At 42.0% G+C, this 26045-nt stretch overlaps 1 protein-coding gene across 3 annotated transcripts in view; it reads right to left on the bottom strand.

The window, feature by feature from the left end:
- DNMT3A (DNA methyltransferase 3 alpha) overlaps positions 1 to 26045 on the bottom strand; it is a 355992-nt gene that overhangs the window by 287806 nt on the left and 42141 nt on the right. The gene's annotated exons all lie outside the window — the stretch shown is intronic.

Here is a 26045-nt window from a genome sequence, read left to right on the forward strand (position 1 = left end):
CTCCATCTACTCATCCCTACACTCTTCTGTCTGCACTACACTCACCTCCATCTACTCATCTCTACACACTTCTTTCTGCACTACACTCACCTCCATCTACTCATCTCTACACACTTCTGTCTGCACTGCACTCACCTCCATCTACTCATCTCTACACACTTCTGGCCGCACTACACTCACCTCCATCTAGTCATTTCTCACACACTTCTGGCCGCACTGCACTCACCTCCATCTACTCATCTCTACACAATTCTGTCTGCACTACACTCACCTCCATCTACTCATCTCTCACACACTTCTTTCTGCACTACACTCACCTCCATCTACTCATCTCTACACGCTTCTGTCTGCACTACACTCACCTCCATCTACTCCTCTCTACACACTTCTGGCCGCACTACACTCACCTCCATCTACTCATCTCTACACACTTCTGGCTGCACTACACTCACCTCCATCTACTCATCTCTACACACTTCTGTCTGCACTACACTCACCTCCATCTACTCCTCTCTACACACTTCTGGCCGCACTACACTCACCTCCATCTACTCATCTCTACACACTTCTGGCTGCACTACACTCACCTCCATCTACTCATCTCTACACACTTCTGGCTGCACTACACTCACCTCCATCTACTCATCTCTACACACTTCTGTCTGCACTACACTCACCTCCATCTACTCATCTCTACACACTTCTGTCTGCACTACACTCACCTCCATCTACTCATCTCTTACACACTTCTGTCTGCACTGCACTCACCTCCATCTACTCATCTCTTACACACTTCTGTCTGCACTACACTCACCTCCATCTACTCATCTCTACACACTTCTGTCCGCACTACACTCACCTCCATCTACTCCTCTCTACACACTTCTTTCTGCACTATACTCACCTCCATCTACTCATCCCTACACTCTTCTGTCTGCACTACACTCACCTCCATCTACTCATCTCTACACACTTCTTTCTGCACTACACTCACCTCCATCTACCCATCTCTACACACTTCTGGCCGCACTACACTCACCTCCATCTACTCATCTCTACACACTTCTGTCTGCACTACACTCACCTCCATCTACTCATCTCTTACACACTTCTGGCCGCACTACACTCACCTCCATCTACTTATCTCTACACACTTCTGGCCGCACTACACTCACCTCCATCTACTCATCTCTACACACTTCTGTCTGCACTACACTCACCTCCATCTACTCATCTCTTACACACTTCTGGCTGCACTACACTCACCTCCATCTACTCATCTCTTACACACTTCTGTCTGCACTACACTCACCTCCATCTACTCCTCTCTACACACTTCTGTCTGCACTACACTCACCTCCATCTACTCCTCTCTACACACTTCTGTCTGCACTACACGCACCTCCATCTACTCATCTCTACACACTTCTGGCTGCACTAAACTCACCTCCATCTACTCATCTCTTACACACTTCTGTCTGCACTGCACTCACCTCCATCTACTCATCTCTACACACTTCTGTCCGCACTACACTCACCTCCATCTACTCATCTCTACACACTTCTGTCCGCACTACACTCACCTCCATCTACTCCTCTCTACACACTTCTGTCTGCACTACACTCACCTCCATCTACTCATCTCTTACACACTTCTGTCTGCACTATACTCACCTCCATCTACTCCTCTCTACACACTTCTGTCTGCACTACACTCACCTCCATCTACTCATCTCTACACACTTCTGGCTGCACTACACTCACCTCCATCTACTCATCTCTACACACTTCTGTCTGCACTACACTCACCTCCATCTACTCCTCTCTACACACTTCTGTCTGCACTACACTCACCTCCATCTACTCCTCTCTACACACTTCTGTCTGCACTACACTCACCTCCATCTACTCCTCTCTACACACTTCTGTCTGCACTACACTCACCTCCATCTACTCATCTCTACACACTTCTGGCCGCACTACACTCACCTCCATCTACTCATCTCTACACACTTCTGGCCGCACTACACTTGTATTTTTCACCTATCTCGAGGGCCCCTTTTACATGGAACGATTATCATTCGAAAAGCGTTGTGACTTTGAACACAGCGGTCGCTCAGTTGTTTACAGTGAATGTGAACGATCAGGTGAAGGAAATTTTAACACTCCCAACTGCTCCTCACTCACTTTCTCTACTCGTCTTACACACTCCCAACTTCACTTCACTCACTTTCTCTACTCATCTCTTACACACTCCCAACTTCTCCTCACTCACTTTCTCTACTCATCTCTTACACACTCCCAACTTCTCCTCACTCACTTTCTCTACTCATCTCTTACACACTCCCAACTTCACTCACTTTCTCTACTCATCTCTTACACACTCCCAATTGCTCCTCACTCACATCCTCTGCTCATCTTACACACTACCCAACTTCACTTCACTCACTTTCTCTATTCATCTCTTACAGACTCCCAGCTTATCCTCACTCACTTTCTCTACTCATCTCTTACCCCACTCCCAATTGCTCCTCACTCCCTTCCTCTATTCATCTCTTACACACTCCCAACTGCTCCTCACTCACTTTCTCTACTCATCTCTTACACACTCCCAACTTCTCCTCACTCACTTTCTCTACTCATCTCTTACACACTCCCAACTTCTCTTCACTCACTTTCTCTATTCATCTCTTACACACTCGCAATTGCTCCTCACTCACTTTCTCTACTCATCTCTTACACACTCCCAACTTCTCTTCACTCACTTTCTCTACTCATCTCTTACACACTCCCAATTGCTCCTCACTCACATCCTCTGCTCATCTCTTACACACTACCCAACTTCTCTTCACTCACTTTCTCTACTCATCTCTTACACACTCCCAATTGCTCCTCACTCACTTTCTCTACTCATCTCTTACACACTCCCAACTTCACTTCACTCACTTTCTCTACTCATCTCTTACAATCTCCCAACTGCTCCTCACTCACTTTCTCTACTCATCTCTTACACACTCGCAACTGCTCCTCACTCACTTTTTCTACTCATCTCTTACACACTCGCAACTGCTCCTCACTCACTTTTTCTACTCATCTCTTGCACACTCCCAACTGCTCCTCACTCACTTTCTCTACTCATCACTTACACACTCCCAACTGCTCCTCACTCACTTCCTCTGCTCATCTCTTACACACTCCCAACTGCTCCTCACTCACTTTCTCTACTTATCTCTTACACACTCCCAACTGCTCCTCTCACTTCCTCTACTCATCTCTTACACACTCCCAACTTCACTTCACTCACTTTCTCTACTCATCTCTTACACACTCCCAACTGCTCCTCACTCACTTCCTCTGCTCATCTCTTACACACTCCCAACTGCTCCTCACTCACTTTCTCTACTCATCTCTTACAATCTCCCAACTGCTCCTCACTCACTTTCTCTACTCATCTCTTACACACTCTCAACTGCTCCTCACTCACTTTTTCTACTCATCTCTTACACACTCGCAACTGCTCCTCACTCACTTTTTCTACTCATCTCTTGCACACTCCCAACTGCTCCTCACTCACTTTCTCTACTCATCACTTACACACTCGCAACTGCTCCTCACTCACTTTTTCTACTCATCTCTTACACACTCCCAACTGCTCCACACTCACTTCCTCTGCTCATCTCTTACATACTCCCAACTGCTCTTCACTCACTTTCTCTACTCATCTCTTACACACTCCCAACTGCTCCTCACTCACTTCCTCTGCTCATCTCTTACACACTCCCAACTGCTCCTCACTCACTTCCTCTGCTCATCTCTTACACACTCCCAACTGCTCCTCATTCACTTCCTCTGCTCATCTCTTACACACTCCCAACTGCTCCTCACTCACTTCCTCTGCTCATCTCTTACACACTCCCAACTGCTCCTCACTCACTTCCTCTACTCATCTCTTACACACTCCCAACTGCTCCACACTTACTTCCTCTGCTCATCTCTTACATACTCCCAACTGCTCCTCACTCACTTTCTCTACTTATCTCTTACACACTCCCAATTGCTCCTCACTCACTTCCTCTACTCATCTCTTACACACTCCCAACTGCTCCTCACTCACTTTCTCTACTCATCTGTTACACACTCCCAATTGCTCCTCACTCACTTTCTCTACTCATCTCTTACACACTCGCAACTGCTCCTCACTCACTTTTTCTACTCATCTCTTACACACTCGCAACTGCTGCTCACTCACTTTTTCTACTCATCTCTTGCACACTCCCAACTGCTCCTCACTCACTTTCTCTACTCATCACTTACACACTCCCAACTGCTCCTCACTCACTTCCTCTTTTCATCTCTTACACACTCCCAACTGCTCCTCACTCACTTCCTCTGTTCATCTCTTACACACTCCCAACTGCTCCTCACTCACTTCCTCTGCTGATCTCTTACACACATCCAGCTTTTCCTCACTCACTTCCTCTACTCATCTCTTACACACTCCCAACTGCTCCTCACTCACTTCCTCTACTCATCTCTTACACACTCCCAACTGCTCCTCACTCACTTCCTCTGCTCATCTCTTACATACTCCCAACTGCTCCTTACTCACTTCCTCTACTCATCTCTACACACTTCTGGCTGCACTACACTCACCTCCATCTACTCATCTCTACACACTTCTGGCCGCACTACACTCACCTCCATCTACTCATCTCTTACACACTTCTGTCTGCACTACACTCACCTCCATCTACTCCTCTCTACACACTTCTGTCTGCACTACACTCACCTCCATCTACTCCTCTCTACACACTTCTGTCTGCACTACACTCACCTCCATCTACTCCTCTCTACACACTTCTGTCTGCACTACACTCACCTCCATCTACTCATCTCTACACACTTCTGTCTGCACTACACTCACCTCCATCTACTCCTCTCTACACACTTCTGTCTGCACTACACTCACCTCCATCTACTCCTCTCTACACACTTCTGTCTGCACTACACTCACCTCCATCTACTCCTCTCTACACACTTCTGTCTGCACTACACTCACCTCCATCTACTCATCTCTACACACTTCTGGCCGCACTACACTCACCTCCATCTACTCATCTCTACACACTTCTGGCCGCACTACACTTGTATTTTTCACCTATCTCGAGGGCCCCTTTTACATGGAACGATTATCATTCGAAAAGCGTTGTGACTTTGAACACAGCGGTCGCTCAGTTGTTTACAGTGAATGTGAACGATCAGGTGAAGGAAATTTTAACACTCCCAACTGCTCCTCACTCACTTTCTCTACTCGTCTTACACACTCCCAACTTCACTTCACTCACTTTCTCTACTCATCTCTTACACACTCCCAACTTCTCCTCACTCACTTTCTCTACTCATCTCTTACACACTCCCAACTTCTCCTCACTCACTTTCTCTACTCATCTCTTACACACTCCCAACTTCACTCACTTTCTCTACTCATCTCTTACACACTCCCAATTGCTCCTCACTCACATCCTCTGCTCATCTTACACACTACCCAACTTCACTTCACTCACTTTCTCTATTCATCTCTTACAGACTCCCAGCTTATCCTCACTCACTTTCTCTACTCATCTCTTACCCCACTCCCAATTGCTCCTCACTCCCTTCCTCTATTCATCTCTTACACACTCCCAACTGCTCCTCACTCACTTTCTCTACTCATCTCTTACACACTCCCAACTTCTCCTCACTCACTTTCTCTACTCATCTCTTACACACTCCCAACTTCTCTTCACTCACTTTCTCTATTCATCTCTTACACACTCGCAATTGCTCCTCACTCACTTTCTCTACTCATCTCTTACACACTCCCAACTTCTCTTCACTCACTTTCTCTACTCATCTCTTACACACTCCCAATTGCTCCTCACTCACATCCTCTGCTCATCTCTTACACACTACCCAACTTCTCTTCACTCACTTTCTCTACTCATCTCTTACACACTCCCAATTGCTCCTCACTCACTTTCTCTACTCATCTCTTACACACTCCCAACTTCACTTCACTCACTTTCTCTACTCATCTCTTACAATCTCCCAACTGCTCCTCACTCACTTTCTCTACTCATCTCTTACACACTCGCAACTGCTCCTCACTCACTTTTTCTACTCATCTCTTACACACTCGCAACTGCTCCTCACTCACTTTTTCTACTCATCTCTTGCACACTCCCAACTGCTCCTCACTCACTTTCTCTACTCATCACTTACACACTCCCAACTGCTCCTCACTCACTTCCTCTGCTCATCTCTTACACACTCCCAACTGCTCCTCACTCACTTTCTCTACTTATCTCTTACACACTCCCAACTGCTCCTCTCACTTCCTCTACTCATCTCTTACACACTCCCAACTTCACTTCACTCACTTTCTCTACTCATCTCTTACACACTCCCAACTGCTCCTCACTCACTTCCTCTGCTCATCTCTTACACACTCCCAACTGCTCCTCACTCACTTTCTCTACTCATCTCTTACAATCTCCCAACTGCTCCTCACTCACTTTCTCTACTCATCTCTTACACACTCTCAACTGCTCCTCACTCACTTTTTCTACTCATCTCTTACACACTCGCAACTGCTCCTCACTCACTTTTTCTACTCATCTCTTGCACACTCCCAACTGCTCCTCACTCACTTTCTCTACTCATCACTTACACACTCGCAACTGCTCCTCACTCACTTTTTCTACTCATCTCTTACACACTCCCAACTGCTCCACACTCACTTCCTCTGCTCATCTCTTACATACTCCCAACTGCTCTTCACTCACTTTCTCTACTCATCTCTTACACACTCCCAACTGCTCCTCACTCACTTCCTCTGCTCATCTCTTACACACTCCCAACTGCTCCTCACTCACTTCCTCTGCTCATCTCTTACACACTCCCAACTGCTCCTCATTCACTTCCTCTGCTCATCTCTTACACACTCCCAACTGCTCCTCACTCACTTCCTCTGCTCATCTCTTACACACTCCCAACTGCTCCTCACTCACTTCCTCTGCTCATCTCTTACACACTCCCAACTGCTCCTCACTCACTTCCTCTACTCATCTCTTACACACTCCCAACTGCTCCACACTTACTTCCTCTGCTCATCTCTTACATACTCCCAACTGCTCCTCACTCACTTTCTCTACTTATCTCTTACACACTCCCAATTGCTCCTCACTCACTTCCTCTACTCATCTCTTACACACTCCCAACTGCTCCTCACTCACTTCCTCTGCTCATCTCTTACACACTCCCAACTGCTCCTCACTCACTTCCTCTGCTCATCTCTTACACACTCCCAACTGCTCCTCACTCACTTTCTCTACTCATCTGTTACACACTCCCAATTGCTCCTCACTCACTTTCTCTACTCATCTCTTACACACTCGCAACTGCTCCTCACTCACTTTTTCTACTCATCTCTTACACACTCGCAACTGCTCCTCACTCACTTTTTCTACTCATCTCTTGCACACTCCCAACTGCTCCTCACTCACTTTCTCTACTCATCACTTACACACTCCCAACTGCTCCTCACTCACTTCCTCTTTTCATCTCTTACACACTCCCAACTGCTCCTCACTCACTTCCTCTGTTCATCTCTTACACACTCCCAACTGCTCCTCACTCACTTCCTCTGCTGATCTGTTACACACATCCAGCTTTTCCTCACTCACTTCCTCTACTCATCTCTTACACACTCCCAACTGCTCCTCACTCACTTCCTCTACTCATCTCTTACACACTCCCAACTGCTCCTCACTCACTTCCTCTGCTCATCTCTTACATACTCCCAACTGCTCCTTACTCACTTCCTCTACTCATCTCTTACACACTCCCAACTGCTCCTCACTCACTTCCTCTACTCATCTCTTACATACTCCCAACTGCTCCTCACTCACTTCCTCTACTCATCTCTTACACACTTCTGTACACACTACAGTTGTTTCCTCCACTCATGTGTTACCCACTTCTAATTCCTCCCCACTCATTATCTCTGCCACACACATACCAACACAGAAGGATGACGGTTCATATGAATACAATGTGGCAGAAGACCTTTTCAGCAGATACTCCTCAGTTTTCGTCTATTATGAACAATTGTTTGTACAATATTTCAACCAAACCAATTTAAGTTAGCAATTTTGCATGCTTTCTATTTCGTCTCTTCACTTAACTCTGCGGCCTCATCAACTCTTCACTCAGCGCCTGGCTCTTTTCACATGCTAGAAGTGAGTAGGCTTTTTGCACTAGTGCACGCTCCCAGCCATCATCCAGGCTGGGCCTCCACCCTCACACATTTCCTATCTCCGGGGAGGCTTCTATGTTCTCTCACACTCAGCTTTTTACTTTTGGCTCTTCACCAGCTAAATCTTTACTGCAATGCGGAGTCAAACCAGGTAACAGAGCCCCTGAGAGGCCAAAGGAAACCACACCTCCAGAGCGCAGCTCGTATAACATCTGCCTCCAAGAGCAGCGCTCATGTATCAGGATGAGGAGCGCCAGCTGTGTGCTGATCTGTGGGGTGAGAAAGTAGGGTGACAGAGAAGTGTGTGGAGATAAGCGGCATAGAGCTGAGCACCAGCTGAACAAAGCGGGCAGAAGCAGCAACTCCAGAGCACAGAAGGAGCAGAGAGGACATCAGCAATAATGACCGAGTGCCAGAGACAGAAGGTCAAAATAGACATGGATGCAGAGAGGATGTGCAGAGATGACAACAGTGGACAGAGACAGAGAGAACGACCAAGAGGCCAGACACAGGAGGACAGAAAAGACGTAGGTGCAGGGAAGACAACTGATGGCCAGAGAAAGAAGCACAGAGGGCACAGAAGAGACATTGTTGAACAGTGGATGTACTGAGAGGACGCGAACGGGCAGAGACAGAAGCACAGAAGAGACATAGGTAAAGAGCGGATGTACTGAGAGGTCACTAATGGGCAGAGACAGGAGCACAGAAGAGACATAGGCGAAAAGAGGATGTACCGAGAGGCCACGAATGGGCAGAGACAGAAGCACAGAAGAGACATAGGTGAAGAGAGGATGTACTGAGAGGTCACTAATGGGCAGAGACAGAAGCACAGAAGAGACATAGGTGAAGAGAGGATGTACTGAGAGGTCACTAATGGGCAGAGACAGGAGCACAGAAGAGACATAGGTGAAGAGAGGATGTACCGAGAGGCTACTAATGGGCAAAGACAGAAGCACAGAAGAGACATAGGTGAAGAGAGGATGTACCGAGAGGCTACTAATGGGCAGAGACAGGAGCACAGAAGAGACATAGGTGAAGAGAGGATGTACTGAGAGGTTACTAATGGGCAGAGACAGGAGCACAGAAGAGACATAGGTGAAGAGAGGATGTACCGAGAGGCTACTAATGGGCAGAGACAGGAGCACAGAAGAGACATAGGTGAAGAGAGTATGTACCGAGAGGTCACTAATGGGCAGAGACAGGAGCACAGAAGAGACATAGGTGAAGAGAGGATGTACCGAGAGGCTACTAATGGGCAGAGACAGGAGCACAGAAGAGACATAGGTGAAGAGAGGATGTACCGAGAGGCTACTAATGGGCAAAGACAGAAGCACAGAAGAGACATAGGTGAAGAGAGTATGTACCGAGAGGCTACTAATGGGCAGAGACAGAAGCACAGAAGAGACATAGGTGAAGAGAGGATGTACCGAGAGGCTACCAATGGGCAGAGACAGGAGCACAGAGGGCACAGAAGAGACATTAGTGAGGATCGGATGTACCGAGAGACAGGAGCACAGAGAGGAAAATGACTAAAAAAGCAGAGACAGGAACACAGAAGAGACATAGGTGCAAAGAGAATATATGTGGAAGACAATAGAGGGGGCAGGGACAGAAGAACAGAAGAATTAACAACTGAAAGACCAAAAACAGTAACACAAAGGCAACAAAGAAAGAGGCACTGAGAAGTCACAGACCAGAGCAGCCCAGAGGGGTGCAAGGGACATAAATGCAGAGAATAGATGGCCAGAGAAATCCGGAGAGAACCAAAGAGGCAGAAGCACAGAGACAGCGGGAGAGAACCAAAGAGATAGAAGCACAGAGACAGCGTGAGAGAACCAAAGAGACAGAAGCACAGAGACAGCGTGAGAGAACCAAAGAGACAGAAGCACAGAGACAGCGTGAGAGTACCGAAGAGACAGAAGCACAGAGACAGCGTGAGAGAACCAAAGAGACAGAAGCACAGAGACAGCGTGAGAGTACCGAAGAGACAGAAGCACAGAGACAGCGTGAGAGAACAGAAGAGACAGAAGCACAGAGACAGCGTGAGAGTACCGAAGAGACAGAAGCACAGAGACAGCGTGAGAGGACAGAAGCACAGAGACAGCGTGAGAGAACCAAAGAGACAGAAGCACAGAGACAGCGTGAGAGTACCGAAGAGACAGAAGCACAGAGACAGCGTGAGAGTACCGAAGAGACAGAAGCACAGAGACAGCGTGAGAGAACAGAAGAGACAAAAGCACAGAGACAGCATGGGAGAACAAAAGAGACAGAAGCACAGAGACAGCGTGAGAGGACAGAAGCACAGAGACAGCGTGAGAGTACCGAAGAGACAGAAGTACAGAGACCGCATGAGAGAACCAAAGAGACAGAAGCACAGAGACAGCGGGAGAGAACCAAAGAGATAGAAGCACAGAGACAGCGGGACAGAACCAAAGAGACAGAAGCACAGAGACAGCGTGAGAGGACAGAAGCACAGAGACAGCATGAGAGTACCGAAGAGACAGAAGTGCAGAGACCGCATGAGAGAACCAAAGAGACAGAAGCACAGAGACAGCGGGAGAGAACCAAAGAGATAGAAGCACAGAGACAGCGGGACAGAACCAAAGAGACAGAAGCACAGAGACAGCGTGAGAGGACAGAAGCACAGAGACAGCGTGAGAGTACCGAAGAGACAGAAGTGCAGAGACCGCATGAGAGAACCAAAGAGACAGAAGCACAGAGACAGCGGGAGAGAACCAAAGAGATAGAAGCACAGAGACAGCGGGACAGAACCAAAGAGACAGAAGCACAGAGACAGCGTGAGAGGACAGAAGCACAGAGACAGCGTGAGAGTACCGAAGAGACAGAAGTGCAGAGACCGCATGAGAGAACCAAAGAGACAGAAGCACAGAGACAGCGGGACAGAACCAAAGAGACAAAAGCAAATGTTGGAGATATAAAGAAAAACTAGCCAAGAGGAGAGAAATAAGAGAACAGGCAGGAAACATAAGACAGCAGAGACAGAAGCAGAGAGAAGAATGTGCAGAGACTGGCACCAGGCCTGTAATGAGCACCCCTTCCAATGGGGGGCACTACGAATCTCTAGATGGCTGGGGGGCTCTAGTATGACCTGCACAAGCCGCCTTTATTCTCCAGCACATTGGCAGGTGACGTGTAAATATCTGGATAATGGGAAACACATGTGTCGGTTACTGGAGAGGGCTTACGGCACTGGTGAGCCCTGCGGTGCATCTGGCAGCAGAGTCAAACATCTGGCGGTCTCCTCCACCCACCACCTCCACAACTTGTCTTTACATTTTCCCTTTATTTGTAACCTCTCGACTGCCAGGAGAAAGCCTGACGCCAGCATACCCAGCCCTCGCTAATAGGAGAGTGGAGGTGAGCTGTGGCCGGCTTATATCCACATTCGGGACAACACATGGCGATATAACAATGTGTAGTGCCATATAGGGCTGCAAGTAAAGCAAGGTCGCAATCTACCAATGATACAGCCCAAGTATAGCTTACCAGCACCAACATGGATAAAGGGTTACTTTGGCTGAAGCAGTAACTACCACTACACACTTATGCAACCCAATTATAACTCCCAGCACTCTACAACCTCCTAACCATCAGCAGACATAGCTATGACCTCATATTTACATAACTAAATATCATCATGACCTTATAACCATCATTAGACAACACCAGGACCTTATAACCATCATTAGACAACACCAGGACCTTATAACCATCATTAGACATCAGCATGACCTTATAACCATCATTAGACATCAGCATGACCTTATAACCATCATTAGACATCAGCATGACCTTATAACCATCATTAGACATCAGCATGACCTTATAACCATCATTAGACATCAGCATGACCTTATAACCATCATTAGACATCAGCATGACCTTATAACCATCATTAGACATCACGATGACCTCAATCATCATTAGACATCACCAGGACCTCAACCATCATTAGACAACACCAGGACCTTATAACCATCATTAGACATCAGCATGACCTTATAACCATCATTAGACATCACGATGACCTCAACCATCATTAGACATCACGATGACCTCAACCATCATTAGACATCACCAGGACCTCAACCATCATTAGACATCACCAGGACCTCAACCATCATTAGACATCACCAGGACCTCAACCATCATTAGACATCACGATGACCTTATAACCATCATTATACATCACCACTCTGTTCAATATATTTATCAACGACCTGATAGAGGGGCTGCACAGTAAAATATCAGTATTTGCAGATGATACAAAATTATACAAGATAATCAATGCAACGGAGGACAATGTGCGGCTACAAACGGACCGAGATAAGCCGGGGGCTTGGGCAGGAAAATGGGAAATGAAGTTCAGTGCTGATAAATGTAAGGTCATGCACATGGGCAGGAGAAACGGATGTCACCAATATACACTAAATGGGGTAACGCTAAGGAAAATGGATATGGAAAAAGACCTGACGGTACTAGTGGACTGTAGACTTAACTGTAGTAACCAATGCCAGTGAGCAGCTGCAAAAGCAAATAAAGTCTTGGGGTGCATTAAAAGAGGTATAGGGGCGAGGGACGAGAACATTATCCCCCCACTATATAAGGCACTTGTCAGGCCTCACATGGAATACTGCGTACAGTTCTGGACACCGGTGCTCAGGAAAGATGTCACAGTGCTTGAGGGGGTTCAAAGAAGGGCAACTAAACTAATACATGGAATGAAGGGACTGGAATACCCAGAGAGGCACCAAAACTGGGATTATTCACCCCGGAAAAAAGACGGCTAAGGGGCGACCAAATAACTCTGTATAAATACATTAGGGGACAATACAAGGATCTCCCAGGATCTGTTTATACCCAGGACTGCGACGGTAACGAGAGGGCATCCGCTACGTCTAGAAGAAAGCAGGTTTCATCGCCAACACAGAAGGGGGTTCATTACTGTAAGAGCAGTGAGACTGTGGAACTCTCTGCCTGAGGAAGTGGTGATGGCAGGATCCATAGAGGAGTTTAAGAGGGACTGGATGTCTTTCTGGAGCGGAAGGATATTACAGGATATAAATCTTAGGTTAATTGTTAATCTGGGTATACAGGCAGGTAGCAACTATTAGGGGTTGATCCAGGGATTAGTCCGATTGCCATTAGGGAGTCGGGAAGGAATTTTTCCCCCAAAAGGGCTAATTGGCTTCTGCTCTTGGGGTTTTTTGCCTTCCTCTGGATCAACACCACAGGAGGAAAAACAGGCTGAACTAGATGGACATTGTCTTCATTCGGCCTTACAAACTATGTTACTATGACTCCACAGAAGCATCATTAGACATCACCATGACCTCATGACCATCATTAGACATCACCATGACCTCATGACCGTCATTAGACATCACCATGACCTCATGACTGCCATTAGACATCACCATGACCTCACGACTGTCATTAGACATCACCATGACCTCATGACCGTCATTAGACATTACCATGACCTTAACCATCATTAGACATCTTCATGACCTTTTTAACCATCACCAGACATCAGAATGACCTCATTATTGACAGACATCAGCATAACCTCAGATTTACAATACTAGACATCACCATGAGCTCATAACCCTCACTAGATATCTGCATAAATTCATATTACCATCACCACACTTCACCATGACCTCATAACATCAAACATCACCATGACTCTACAGAAGCATCACCATGACCTCATAACAATCGTCAAGCATGACTGTGACCTCATAACCATCTTTACACATCCCCATGACCCCACAGAAGCATCACCAGACATCATCATGACCTAATAACATCATACATTACCATGACTCCACAGAACCATCACCACACATCACCATGACCTCATAACCATCACCACACATCACAATAACCTCAGAACCATCACTACACATCACAATAACCTCATAACCATCACCACACATCTGAATAACCTCATAACCATCACCACACATCACAATAACCTCAGAACCATCATCACACATCTGAATAACCTCATAACCATCACCACACATCTGAATAACCTCATAACCATCACCACACATCTGAATAACCTCATAACCATCACCACACATCACAATAACCTCATAACCATCACCACACATCTGAATAACCTCATAACCATCACCACACATCTGAATAACCTCATAACCATCACCACACATCACAATAACCTCATAACCATCACCACACATCTGAATAACCTCATAACCATCACCACACATCTGAATAACCTCATAACCATCACCACACATCACAATAACCTCATAACCATCACCACACATCTGAATAACCTCATAACCATCACCACACATCTGAATAACCTCATAACCATCACCACACATCTGAATAACCTCATAACCATCACCACACATCTGAATAACCTCATAACCATCACCACACATCTGAATAACCTCATAACCATCACCACACATCTGAATAACCTCATAACCATCACCACAATAACCTCATAACTATCACCACACATCACAATAACCTAATAACCATCACCACACATCACAATAACCTCATAACCATCACCACACATCGCAATAACCTCATAACCATCACCACACATCACAATAACCTCATAACTATCACCACACATCACAATAACCTCATAACCATCACCACACATCACAATAACCTCATAACCATCACCACACATCACCATAACCTCATAACCATCACCACACATCACAATAACCTCATAACCATCACCACACATCACAATAACCTCATAACCATCACCACACATCACCATAACCTCATAACCATCACCACACATCACCATAACCTCATAACATCAAACATCCTTATGACCCCAAAGCAGCATCACCAGATATCAGCATGACCTCATCATTGACAGACATCAGCATAATCTCAGATTTACACCACTAGACATCACCATGAGCTCATAACACTCACTGAACATCTCCATAAATTCATATTACTATGACCAGACATTGTGATTATCTGGTTCTCCATTACATCAGTTTGATCTCCTGGTCCTCTTCAAGGCCAGTCCCACCCGTTGGTCCCATTCAGAGCTAGTTCAACCCCTGATAGTCCTCCAACAAGTCAGCAAGTCAGTCCAATGCTTTGGTCCAGTGAAATGTTCCAGTCCTCCGCTAGGTCCCTGCAATAATAAAAAGTCCTCCGCTGAACCATGGGATCTCCACTGAGATAGCTCTGATATATAGGTTGTCATCTGGGACGGTCTGACCCGCAGCTTCTCATCTGGGACGGTCTGACCCGCAGCTTCTCATCTGGGACGGTCTGACCCGCAGCTTCTCATCTGGGACGGTCTGACCCGCAGCTTCTCATCTGGGACGGTCTGACCGGCAGCTTCTCATCTGGGACGGTCTGACCGGCAGCTTCTCATCTGGGACGGTCTGACCGGCAGCTTCTCATCTGTGACGGTCTGACCGGCAGCTTCTCATCTGGGACGGTCTGACCGGCAGCTTCTCATCTGGGACGGTCTACACCATAATATCTCCTCTGGGATGGTCTACACCATTATATCTCCTCTGGGATGGTCTACACCATAATAACTCCTCTGGGAAAGTCTACCCCATAATATCTCCTCCGGGATAGACTACCCCATAATATCTCCTCCGGGATAGACTACCCCATAATATCTCCTCCGGGATAGACTACCCCATAATATCTCCTCCGGGATAGACTACCCCATAATATCTCCTCCGGGATAGACTACCCCATAATATCTCTTCCGGGATAGTCTACCCCATAATATCTCCTCCGGGATAGTCTACCCCATAATATCTCCTCCGGGATAGTCTACCCCATAATATCTCCTCCGGGATAGTCTACCCCATAATATCTCCTCCGGGATAGTCTACCCCATAATATCTCCTCCGGGATAGTCTACCCCATAATATCTCCTCCGGGATAGTCTACCCCATAATATCTCCTCCGGGATAGTCTACCCCATGTCATCTCCTCCGGGATAGTTTACCCCATGTCATCTCCTCCGGGATAGTCTACCCCATATCATCTCCTCCGGGATAGTCTACCCCATATCATCTCCTCCGGGATAGTCTACCCCATATCATCTCCTCCAGGATAGTCTACCCCATATCATCTCCTCCGGGATAATCTACCCCATATCATCTCCTCCGGGATAGTCTACCCCATAATATCTCCTCCGGGATAGTCTACCCCATAATATCTCCTCCAGGATAGTCTACCCCATAATATCTCCTCCGGGATAGTCTACCCCATAATATCTCCTCCGGGATAGTCTACCCCATAATATCTCCTCTGGGATAGTCTGCACCATAATATATCCTCTGGGATAGTCAGAACCAAGGATTCTCTATTGACCTAGTGGGCCATCCCTAAACTGCCTGCATAGAGAAGTGACAATCCCATACTGTAGGTAATACTAATCTTGAGCTGCTTATCTGACTGCTGGGCTTCCTGGTCAGATCAGCAAGGCCCTCTGCAGGTAATACAGCGACTAACTGGGAAGATAACGGTGGGTTGGTGATCTTATGGAGTCTTCCGTACCTCCACTGTACACCCATCATCGGAGGGGGTCCGCCCATCCAGTATTGCACCTGCTATGTAGACGGTTATCCGCAGCTTCTTTGTCTTACAGGGAAAATCCCAAGATTGTAAGGAAGCCTTGAGGGTAAAAAGAATAACTCCAGTCAAGAGTGAGCTGGAGCGTGTCTGTACAATGTATGAGAAGACTCAAGTATCACCTATTAATGGAGGCCGGGACAAGGGGGCACATACTTCTATACATTCTATACTCTCAGATATCCAAGTAAAAGCAAGTCGTTTTCTTACACTTCAGAACACGGTTAGTAGTAAAGCTGTGTGACAAGCAATATGGCTGCCAGTCCGGCTCACACATCAGGCCACCAGCCGTGTAACACCACTAACCTCCCCATAGATATACGGGTATAAAAGCAGCCATATGTGCCATCATCCGAGGCGCTAGGACTCACACAATCCTGGAAGCCTAGGTAGTGGGCACTAATAGTTATAATACACTTGTGCGATTACACTGTAACGAGCGCAGCTCAGATCACACATATCATGAAGGTAAACGCCATCACGGGCTGCGTACCGCACATCAAGCATCATATGACAAAAATTAGATGACGGAATTACAGGATTAATCCCTAAAGGCGATGTTCACATCCGATTCAGAGGTCCTACTGCAAGTTCAACATGAAAAGACGGACAAAAACACTCCTACATGGAAGAATTACGTCAGGTAAAAAGCCAGATTGGCGAACACACACAAAGCACACCGCAATATAGTCAGAGGGGGCCATGTCACGACATTTAGTTTCTTCATTGCTGTACATAGGCGACACTATTATAGTTATATTCTTGTACATATGAGGCAGTATTACAGTAGTTATGTTCTTGTACATAGGGGGCAGTATTATAGAAGTTATATTCTTGTACATAGGGGGCAGTATTATAGTAGTTATATTCTTGTACATAGGGGGCAGTATTATAGTAGTTATATTCTTGTCCATAGGGGGCAGTATTATAGTAGTTATATTCTTGTACATAGGAGGCAGTATTATAGTAGTTATATTCTTGTACATAGGAGGCAGTATTATAGTAGTTATATTCTTGTACATAGGGAGCAGTATTATAGTAGTTATATTCTTGTACATATGGGGCAGTATTATAGTAGTTATATTCTTGTACATAGGGGCAGTATTATAGTAGTTATATTCTTGTACATAGGGGCAGTATTATAGTAGCTATATTCTTGTACATAGGGGCAGTATTATAGTAGTTATATTCTTGTACATAAGGGCCGTATTATAGTAGTTATATTCTTGTACATAGGGGGCAGTATTATAGTAGTTATATTCTTGTACATAGGAGCAGTATTGTAGTAGTTATATTCTTGTACATAGGAGGCAGTATTATAGTAGTTATATCCTTGTACATAGGGGGCAGTATTATAGTAGTTATATTCTTGCACATAGGGGGCAGTATTATAGTAGTTATATTCTTGTACATAGGGGGCAGTATTATAGTAGTTATATTCTTGTACATAGGGGGCAGTATTATAGTAGTTATATTCTTGTACATAAGGGCCGTATTATAGTAGTTATATTCTTGTACATAGGGGGCAGTATTATACTAATTATATTCTTGTACATAGGGGGCAGTATTATAGTAGTTATATTCTTGTACATAGGAGGCAGTATTACAGTAGTTATATTCTTGTACATAGGGGGCAGTATTATAGTAGTTATATTCTTGTACATAGGGGGCAGTATTATAGTAATTATATTCTTGTACATGGGGGCAGTATTATAGTAGTTATATTCTTGTACATAGGGGGCAGTATTATAGTAGTTATATTCTTGTACATAGGGGGCAGCATTATAGTAATTATATTCTTGTACATAGGGGGCAGTATTATAGTAGTTATATTCTTGTACATAAGGGCCGTATTATAGTAGTTATATTCTTGTACATAGGGGGCAGTATTATAGTAGTTATATTCTTGTACATAAGGGCCGTATTATAGTAGTTATATTCTTGTACATAGGGGGCAGTATTATAGTAGTTATATTCTTGTACATAGGAGCAGTATTGTAGTAGTTATATTCTTGTACATAGGAGGCAGTATTATAGTAGTTATATCCTTGTACATAGGGGGCAGTATTATAGTAGTTATATCCTTGTACATAGGGGGCAGTATTATAGTAGTTATATTCTTGTACATAGGGGGCAGTATTATAGTAGTTATATTCTTGTACATAGGGGGCAGTATTATAGTAGTTATATTCTTGTACATAGGAGGCAGTATTATAGTAGTTATATTCTTGTACATAGGGGGCAGTATTATACTAATTATATTCTTGTACATAGGGGGCAGTATTATAGTAGTTATATTCTTGTACATAGGAGGCAGTATTACAGTAGTTATATTCTTGTACATAGGGGGCAGTATTATAGTAGTTATATTCTTGTACATAGGGGGCAGTATTATAGTAATTATATTCTTGTACATGGGGGCAGTATTATAGTAGTTATATTCTTGTACATAGGGGGCAGTATTATAGTAGTTATATTCTTGTACATAGGGGGCAGCATTATAGTAATTATATTCTTGTACATAGGGGGCAGCATTATAGTAGTTATATTCTTGTACATAGGAGGCAGAATTATAGTAGTTATAAGCTTGTACATAGTGGGCAGTATTATAGTAGTTATATTCTTGTACATATGGGGCAGTATTATAGTAGTTATATTCTTGTACATAGGGGGAAGTATTATAGTAGTTATATTCTTGCACATAGGGGGCAGTATTATAGTAGTTATATTCTTGTACATAGGGGGCAGTATTATAGTAGTTATATTCTTGTACATAGGAGGCAGTATTATAGCAGTTATATTCTTGTACATAGGAGGCAGAATTATAGTAGTTATATTCTTGTACATAGGAGGCAGAATTATAGTAGTTATATGCTTGTACATAGTGGGCAGTATTATAGTAGTTATATTCTTGTACATAGGGGGCAGTATTATAGTAGTTATATTCTTGTACATAGGGGGCAGTATTATAGTAGTTATATGCTTGAAAAAAGTGGGCAGTATTATAGTAGTTATATTCTTGTACAAAGGGGGCAGTATTATAGTAGTTATATTCCTGTACATAGGGGCAGTATTATAGTAGTTATATTCTTATACATATGAGGCAGTATTATAGTAGTTATATTCTTGTACATAGGAGGCAGTATTATAGTAATTATATTCTTGTACATAGCGGGTACTATTATAGTAGTTACATTCTTGTACATAGGGGACAGTATTATAGTAGTTATATTCTTGTACGTAGGAGGCAGTATTATAGTAGTTATATTTTTGTACATATGGGGCAGTATTATAGTAGTTATATTCTTGTACATAGGGGGCAGTATTATAGTACTTATATTCTTGTACATAGGGGGCAGTATTATAGTATATATATTCTTGTACATAGGGGGAAGTATTATAGTAGTTATATTCTTGTACATAGGGGCAGTATTATAGTAGTTATATTCTTGTACATAGGGGGCAGTATTATACTAATTATATTCTTGTACATAGGGGGCAGTATTATAGTAGTTATATTCTTGTACATAGGAGGCAGTATTATAGTAGTTATATTCTTGTACATATGAGGCAGTGTTATAGTAGTTATATTCTTGTACATAGGGGCAGTATTATAGTAGTTATATTCTTGTACATAGGGGGCAGTATTATACTAATTATATTCTTGTACATAGGGGGCAGTATTATAGTAGTTATATTCTTGTACATAGGGGGCAGTATTATAGTAGTTATATTCTTATACATATGAGGCAGTATTATAGTAGTTATATTCTTGTACGTAGGAGGCAGTATTATAGTAGTTATATTTTTGTACATATGGGGCAGTATTATAGTAGTTATATTCTTGTACATAGGGGGCAGTATTATAGTATATATATTCTTGTACATAGGGGGCAGTATTATAGTAGTTATATTCTTGTACATAGGGGCAGTATTATAGTAGTTATATTCTTGTACATAGGGGGCAGTATTATACTAATTATATTCTTGTACATAGGGGGCAGTATTATAGTAGTTATATTCTTGTACATAGGAGGCAGTATTATAGTAGTTATATTCTTGTACATATGAGGCAGTGTTATAGTAGTTATATTCTTGTACATAGGAGGCAGTATTATAGTAGTTATATTCTTGTACATAGGGGGCAGTATTATAGTACTTATATTCTTGTACATAGGGGGCAGTATTATAGTAGTTATATTCTTGTACATAGGGGGCAGTATTATACTAATTATATTCTTGTACATAGGGGGCAGTATTATAGTAGTTATATTCTTGTACATAGGAGGCAGTACTATAGTAGTTATATTCTTGTACATAGGAGGCAGTATTATAGTAGTTATATTCTTGTACATAGGGGGCAGTATTATAGTAGTTATATTCTTGTACATAGGAGGCAGTATTATAGTAGTTATATTCTTGTACATATGGGGCAGAATTATAGTAGTTATATTCTTGTACATAGGGGCACTATTATAGTAGTTATAGTCTTGTGCATAGGGGGTACTATTATAGTAGTTATATTCTTGTACATAGGGGGCAGTATTACAGTAGTTATATTCTTGTACATATGGGGCAGTATTATACTACTTATATTCTTGTACATAGGGGGCAGTATTATAGTAGTTATATTCTTGTACATATGGGCACTATTATAGTAGTTATATTCTTGTACACAGGAGGCAGTATTATAGTAGATATATTCTTGTACATAGGGGCAGTATTATAGTAGTTATATTCTTGTACATAGGGGGCAGTATTATAGTAGTTATATTCTTGTACATAGGGGGTACTATTATAGTAGTTATATTCTTGTACATAGGGGGCAGTATTACAGTAGTTATATTCTTGTACATAGGGGGCAGTATTATAGTAGTTATATTCTTGTACATAGGGGGCAGTATTATACTAATTATATTCTTGTACATAGGGGGCAGTATTATAGTAGTTATATTCTTGTACATAGGAGGCAGTACTATAGTAGTTATATTCTTGTACATATGAGGCAGTGTTATAGTAGTTATATTCTTGTACATAGGAGGCAGTATTATAGTAGTTATATTCTTGTACATAGGGGGCAGTATTATAGTACTTATATTCTTGTACATAGGGGGCAGTATTATAGTAGTTATATTCTTGTACATAAGAGCAGTATTATACTAATGATATTCTTGTACATAGGGGGCAGTATTATAGTAGTTATATTCTTGTACATAGGGGGCAGTATTATACTAATTATATTCTTGTACATAGGGGGCAGTATTATAGTAGTTATATTCTTGTACATTGGAGGCAGTACTATAGTAGTTATATTCTTGTACATAGGAGGCAGTATTATAGTAGTTATATTCTTGTACATAGGAGGCAGTACTATAGTAGTTATATTCTTGTACATAGGGGGTACTATTATAGTAGTTATATTCTTGTACATAGGGGGCAGTATTACAGTAGTTATATTCTTGTACATAGGGGGCAGTATTATAGTAGTTATATTCTTGTACATATGGGGCAGTATTACAGTAGTTATATTCTTGTACATAGGAGGCAGTATTATAGTAGTTATATTCTTGTACATATGGGGCAGTATTATAGTAGATATATTCTTGTACATAGGGGGCAGTATTATAGTAGTTATATTCTTGTACATATGGGCACTATTATAGTAGTTATATTCTTGTATATAGGGGGTACTATTATAGTAGTTATATTCTTGTACATAGGGGGCAGTAGTATAGTAGTTATATTCTTGTACATAGGGGCAGTATTATAGTAGTTATATTCTTGTACATAGGAGGCAGTATTATAGTAGTTATATTCTTGTATATAGGGGGCAGTATTATAGTAGTTATATTCTTGTACATAGGGGCACTATTATAGTAGTTATATTCTTGTACATAGGGGGAAGTATTATAGTAGTTATATTCTTGTACATAGGGGGAAGTATTATAGTAGTTATATTCTTGTACATAGGGGGTACTATTATAGTAGTTATATTCTTGTACATAGGGGGCAGTATTACAGTAGTTATATTCTTGTACATAGGGGGCAGTATTATAGTGGTTATATTCTTGTACATAGGGGGCAGTATTATAGTAGTTATATTGTTGTACATTGGGGGCAGTATTATAGTAGTTATATTCTTGTACACAGGGGGGCAGTATTATAGTAGTTATATTCTTGTACATAAGAGCAGTATTATAGTAGTTATATTCTTGTACATAGGGGCAGTATTATAGTAGTTATATTCTTGTACATAGGAGGCAGTATTATAGTAGTTATATTCTTGTATATAGGGGGCAGTATTATAGTAGTTATATTCTTGTACATAGGGGCACTATTATAGTAGTTATATTCTTGTACATAGGGGGCAGTATTACAGTAGTTATATTCTTGTACATAGGGGGCAGTATTATAGTGGTTATATTCTTGTACATAGGGGGCAGTATTATAGTAGTTATATTGTTGTACATTGGGGGCAGTATTATAGTAGTTATATTCTTGTACACAGGGGGGCAGTATTATAGTAGTTATATTCTTGTACATAAGAGCAGTATTATAGTAGTTATATTCTTGTACATAGAGGCAGTATTATAGTAGTTATATTCTTGTACATAGGGTACAGTATTATAGTTGTTATATTCTTGTACATAGGGGGCAGTATTATAGTAGTTATATTCTTGTACATAGGGGCAGTATTATAGTAGTTATATTCTTGTACATAGGAGGCACTATTATAATAGTTATATTCTTGTACATAGGGGGCAGTATTATAGTAGTTATATTCTTGTACATAGGGGGTACTATTATAGTAGTTATATTCTTGTACATAGGGGGCAGTATTACAGTAGTTATATTCTTGTACATAGGGGGCAGTATTACAGTAGTTATATTCTTGTACATAGGGGGCAGTATTATAGTAGTTATATTCTTGTACATAAGGGGCAGTATTATAGTAGTTATATTCTTGTACATAGGGGCACTATTATAGTAGTTATATTCTTGTACATAGGGGGCAGTATTATAGTAGTTATATTCTTGTACATAGGGGGTACTATTATAGTAGTTATATTCTTGTACATATGAGGCAGTGTTATAGTAGTTATATTCTTGTACATAGAGGGCAGTATTATAGTAGTTACATTCTTGTACACAGGAGGCAGTATTATAGTAGTTATATTCTTGTACATATGGGGCAGTATTACAGTAGTTATATTCTTGTACATAGGGGGCAGTATTATAGTAGTTATATTCTTGTACATAGGAGGCAGTACTATAGTAGTTATATTCTTGTACATAGGAGGCAGTATTATAGTAGTTATATTCTTGTACATAGGAGGCAGTATTATAGTAGTTATATTCTTGTACATCGGGGCACTATTATAGTAGTTATATTCTTGTACATAGGGGGTACTATTATAGTAGTTATATTCTTGTACATAGGGGGCAGTATTACAGTAGTTATATTCTTGTACATATGGGGCAGTATTATAGTAGTTATATTCTTGTACATAGGGGGCAGTATTATAGTAGTTATATTCTTGTACATATGGGCACTACTATAGTAGTTATATTCTTGTATATAGGGGGTACTATTATAGTAGTTATATTCTTGTACATAGGGGGCAGTATTATAGTAGTTATATTCTTGTACATAGGGGGTACTATTATAGTAGTTATATTCTTGTACATAGGGGGCAGTATTACAGTAGTTATATTCTTGTACATAGGGGGCAGTATTATAGTAGTTATATTCTTGGACATAGGGGGCAGTATTATAGTAGTTATATTCTTGTACATAGGGGGCAGTATTATAGTAGTTATATGCTTGTACATAGGAGCAGTATTATAGCAGTTATATTCTTGTACATAGGGGGCACTATTATAGTAGTTATATTCTTCTACATAGGGGGTACTATTATAGTAGTTATATTCTTGTACATAGGGGGCAGTATTATAGTAGTTATATTCTTGTACATAGGGGACAATATTATAGTAGTTATATTCTTGTACATAGGGGGCAGTATTATAGTAGTTATATTCTTGTACATAGAAGGCAGTATTATAGTAGTTATATTCTTGTACATAGGAGCAGTATTATAGTAGTTATATTCTTGTACATAGGAGCAGTATTATAGTAGTTATATTCTTGTACATAGGGGGCAGTATTATAGTAGTTATATTCTTGTACATAGGGGGCAGTATTATAGTAGTTATATTCTTGTACATAGGGGACAATATTATAGTAGTTATATTCTTCTACATAGGGGGTACTATTATAGTAGTTATATTCTTGTACATAGGGGGGCAGTATTATAGTAGTTATATTCTTGTATATAGGGGGCAGTATTATAGTAGTTATATTCTTGTACATAGGGGGCAGTATTATACTAGTTATATTCTTGTACATAGGAGGCAGTATTAAAGCAGTTATATTCTTGTACATAGGGGGCAGTATTATAGTAGTTATATTCTTGTACATAGGAGCAGTATTATAGTAGTTATATTCTTGTACATAGGGGGCAGTATTATAGTAGTTATATTCTTGTACATAGGAGGCAGTATTATAGTAGTTATATTCTTGTATATAGGGGGCAGTATTATAGTAGTTATATTCTTGTATATAGGGGGCAGTATTATAGTAGTTATATTCTTGTACATAGGAGGCAGTATTAAAGTAGTTATATTCTTGTACATAGGGGGCAGTATTATAGTAGTTATATTCTTGTACATAGGAGCAGTATTATAGTAGTTATATTCTTGTACATAGGAGCAGTATTATAGTAGTTATATTCTTGTACATAGGGGGCAGTATTATAGTAGTTATATTCTTGTACATAGGAGGCAGTATTATAGTAGTTATATTCTTGTACATAGGGGGCAGTATTATAGTAGTTATATTCTTGTACATAGGAGCAGTATTATAGTAGTTATATTCTTGTACATAGGGGGCAGTGTTATAGTAGTTATATTCTTGTACATAGGAGGCAGTATTATAGTAGTTATATTCTTGTACATAGGAGGCAGTATTATAGTAGTTATATTCTTGTACATAGGGGGCAGTATTATAGTAGTTATATTCTTGTATATAGGGGGCAGTATTATA

The sequence above is a fragment of the Eleutherodactylus coqui genome, chromosome 1 (genome assembly GCF_035609145.1).
Source record: "Eleutherodactylus coqui strain aEleCoq1 chromosome 1, aEleCoq1.hap1, whole genome shotgun sequence".
NCBI classification, from domain to species: domain Eukaryota; kingdom Metazoa; phylum Chordata; class Amphibia; order Anura; family Eleutherodactylidae; genus Eleutherodactylus; species Eleutherodactylus coqui.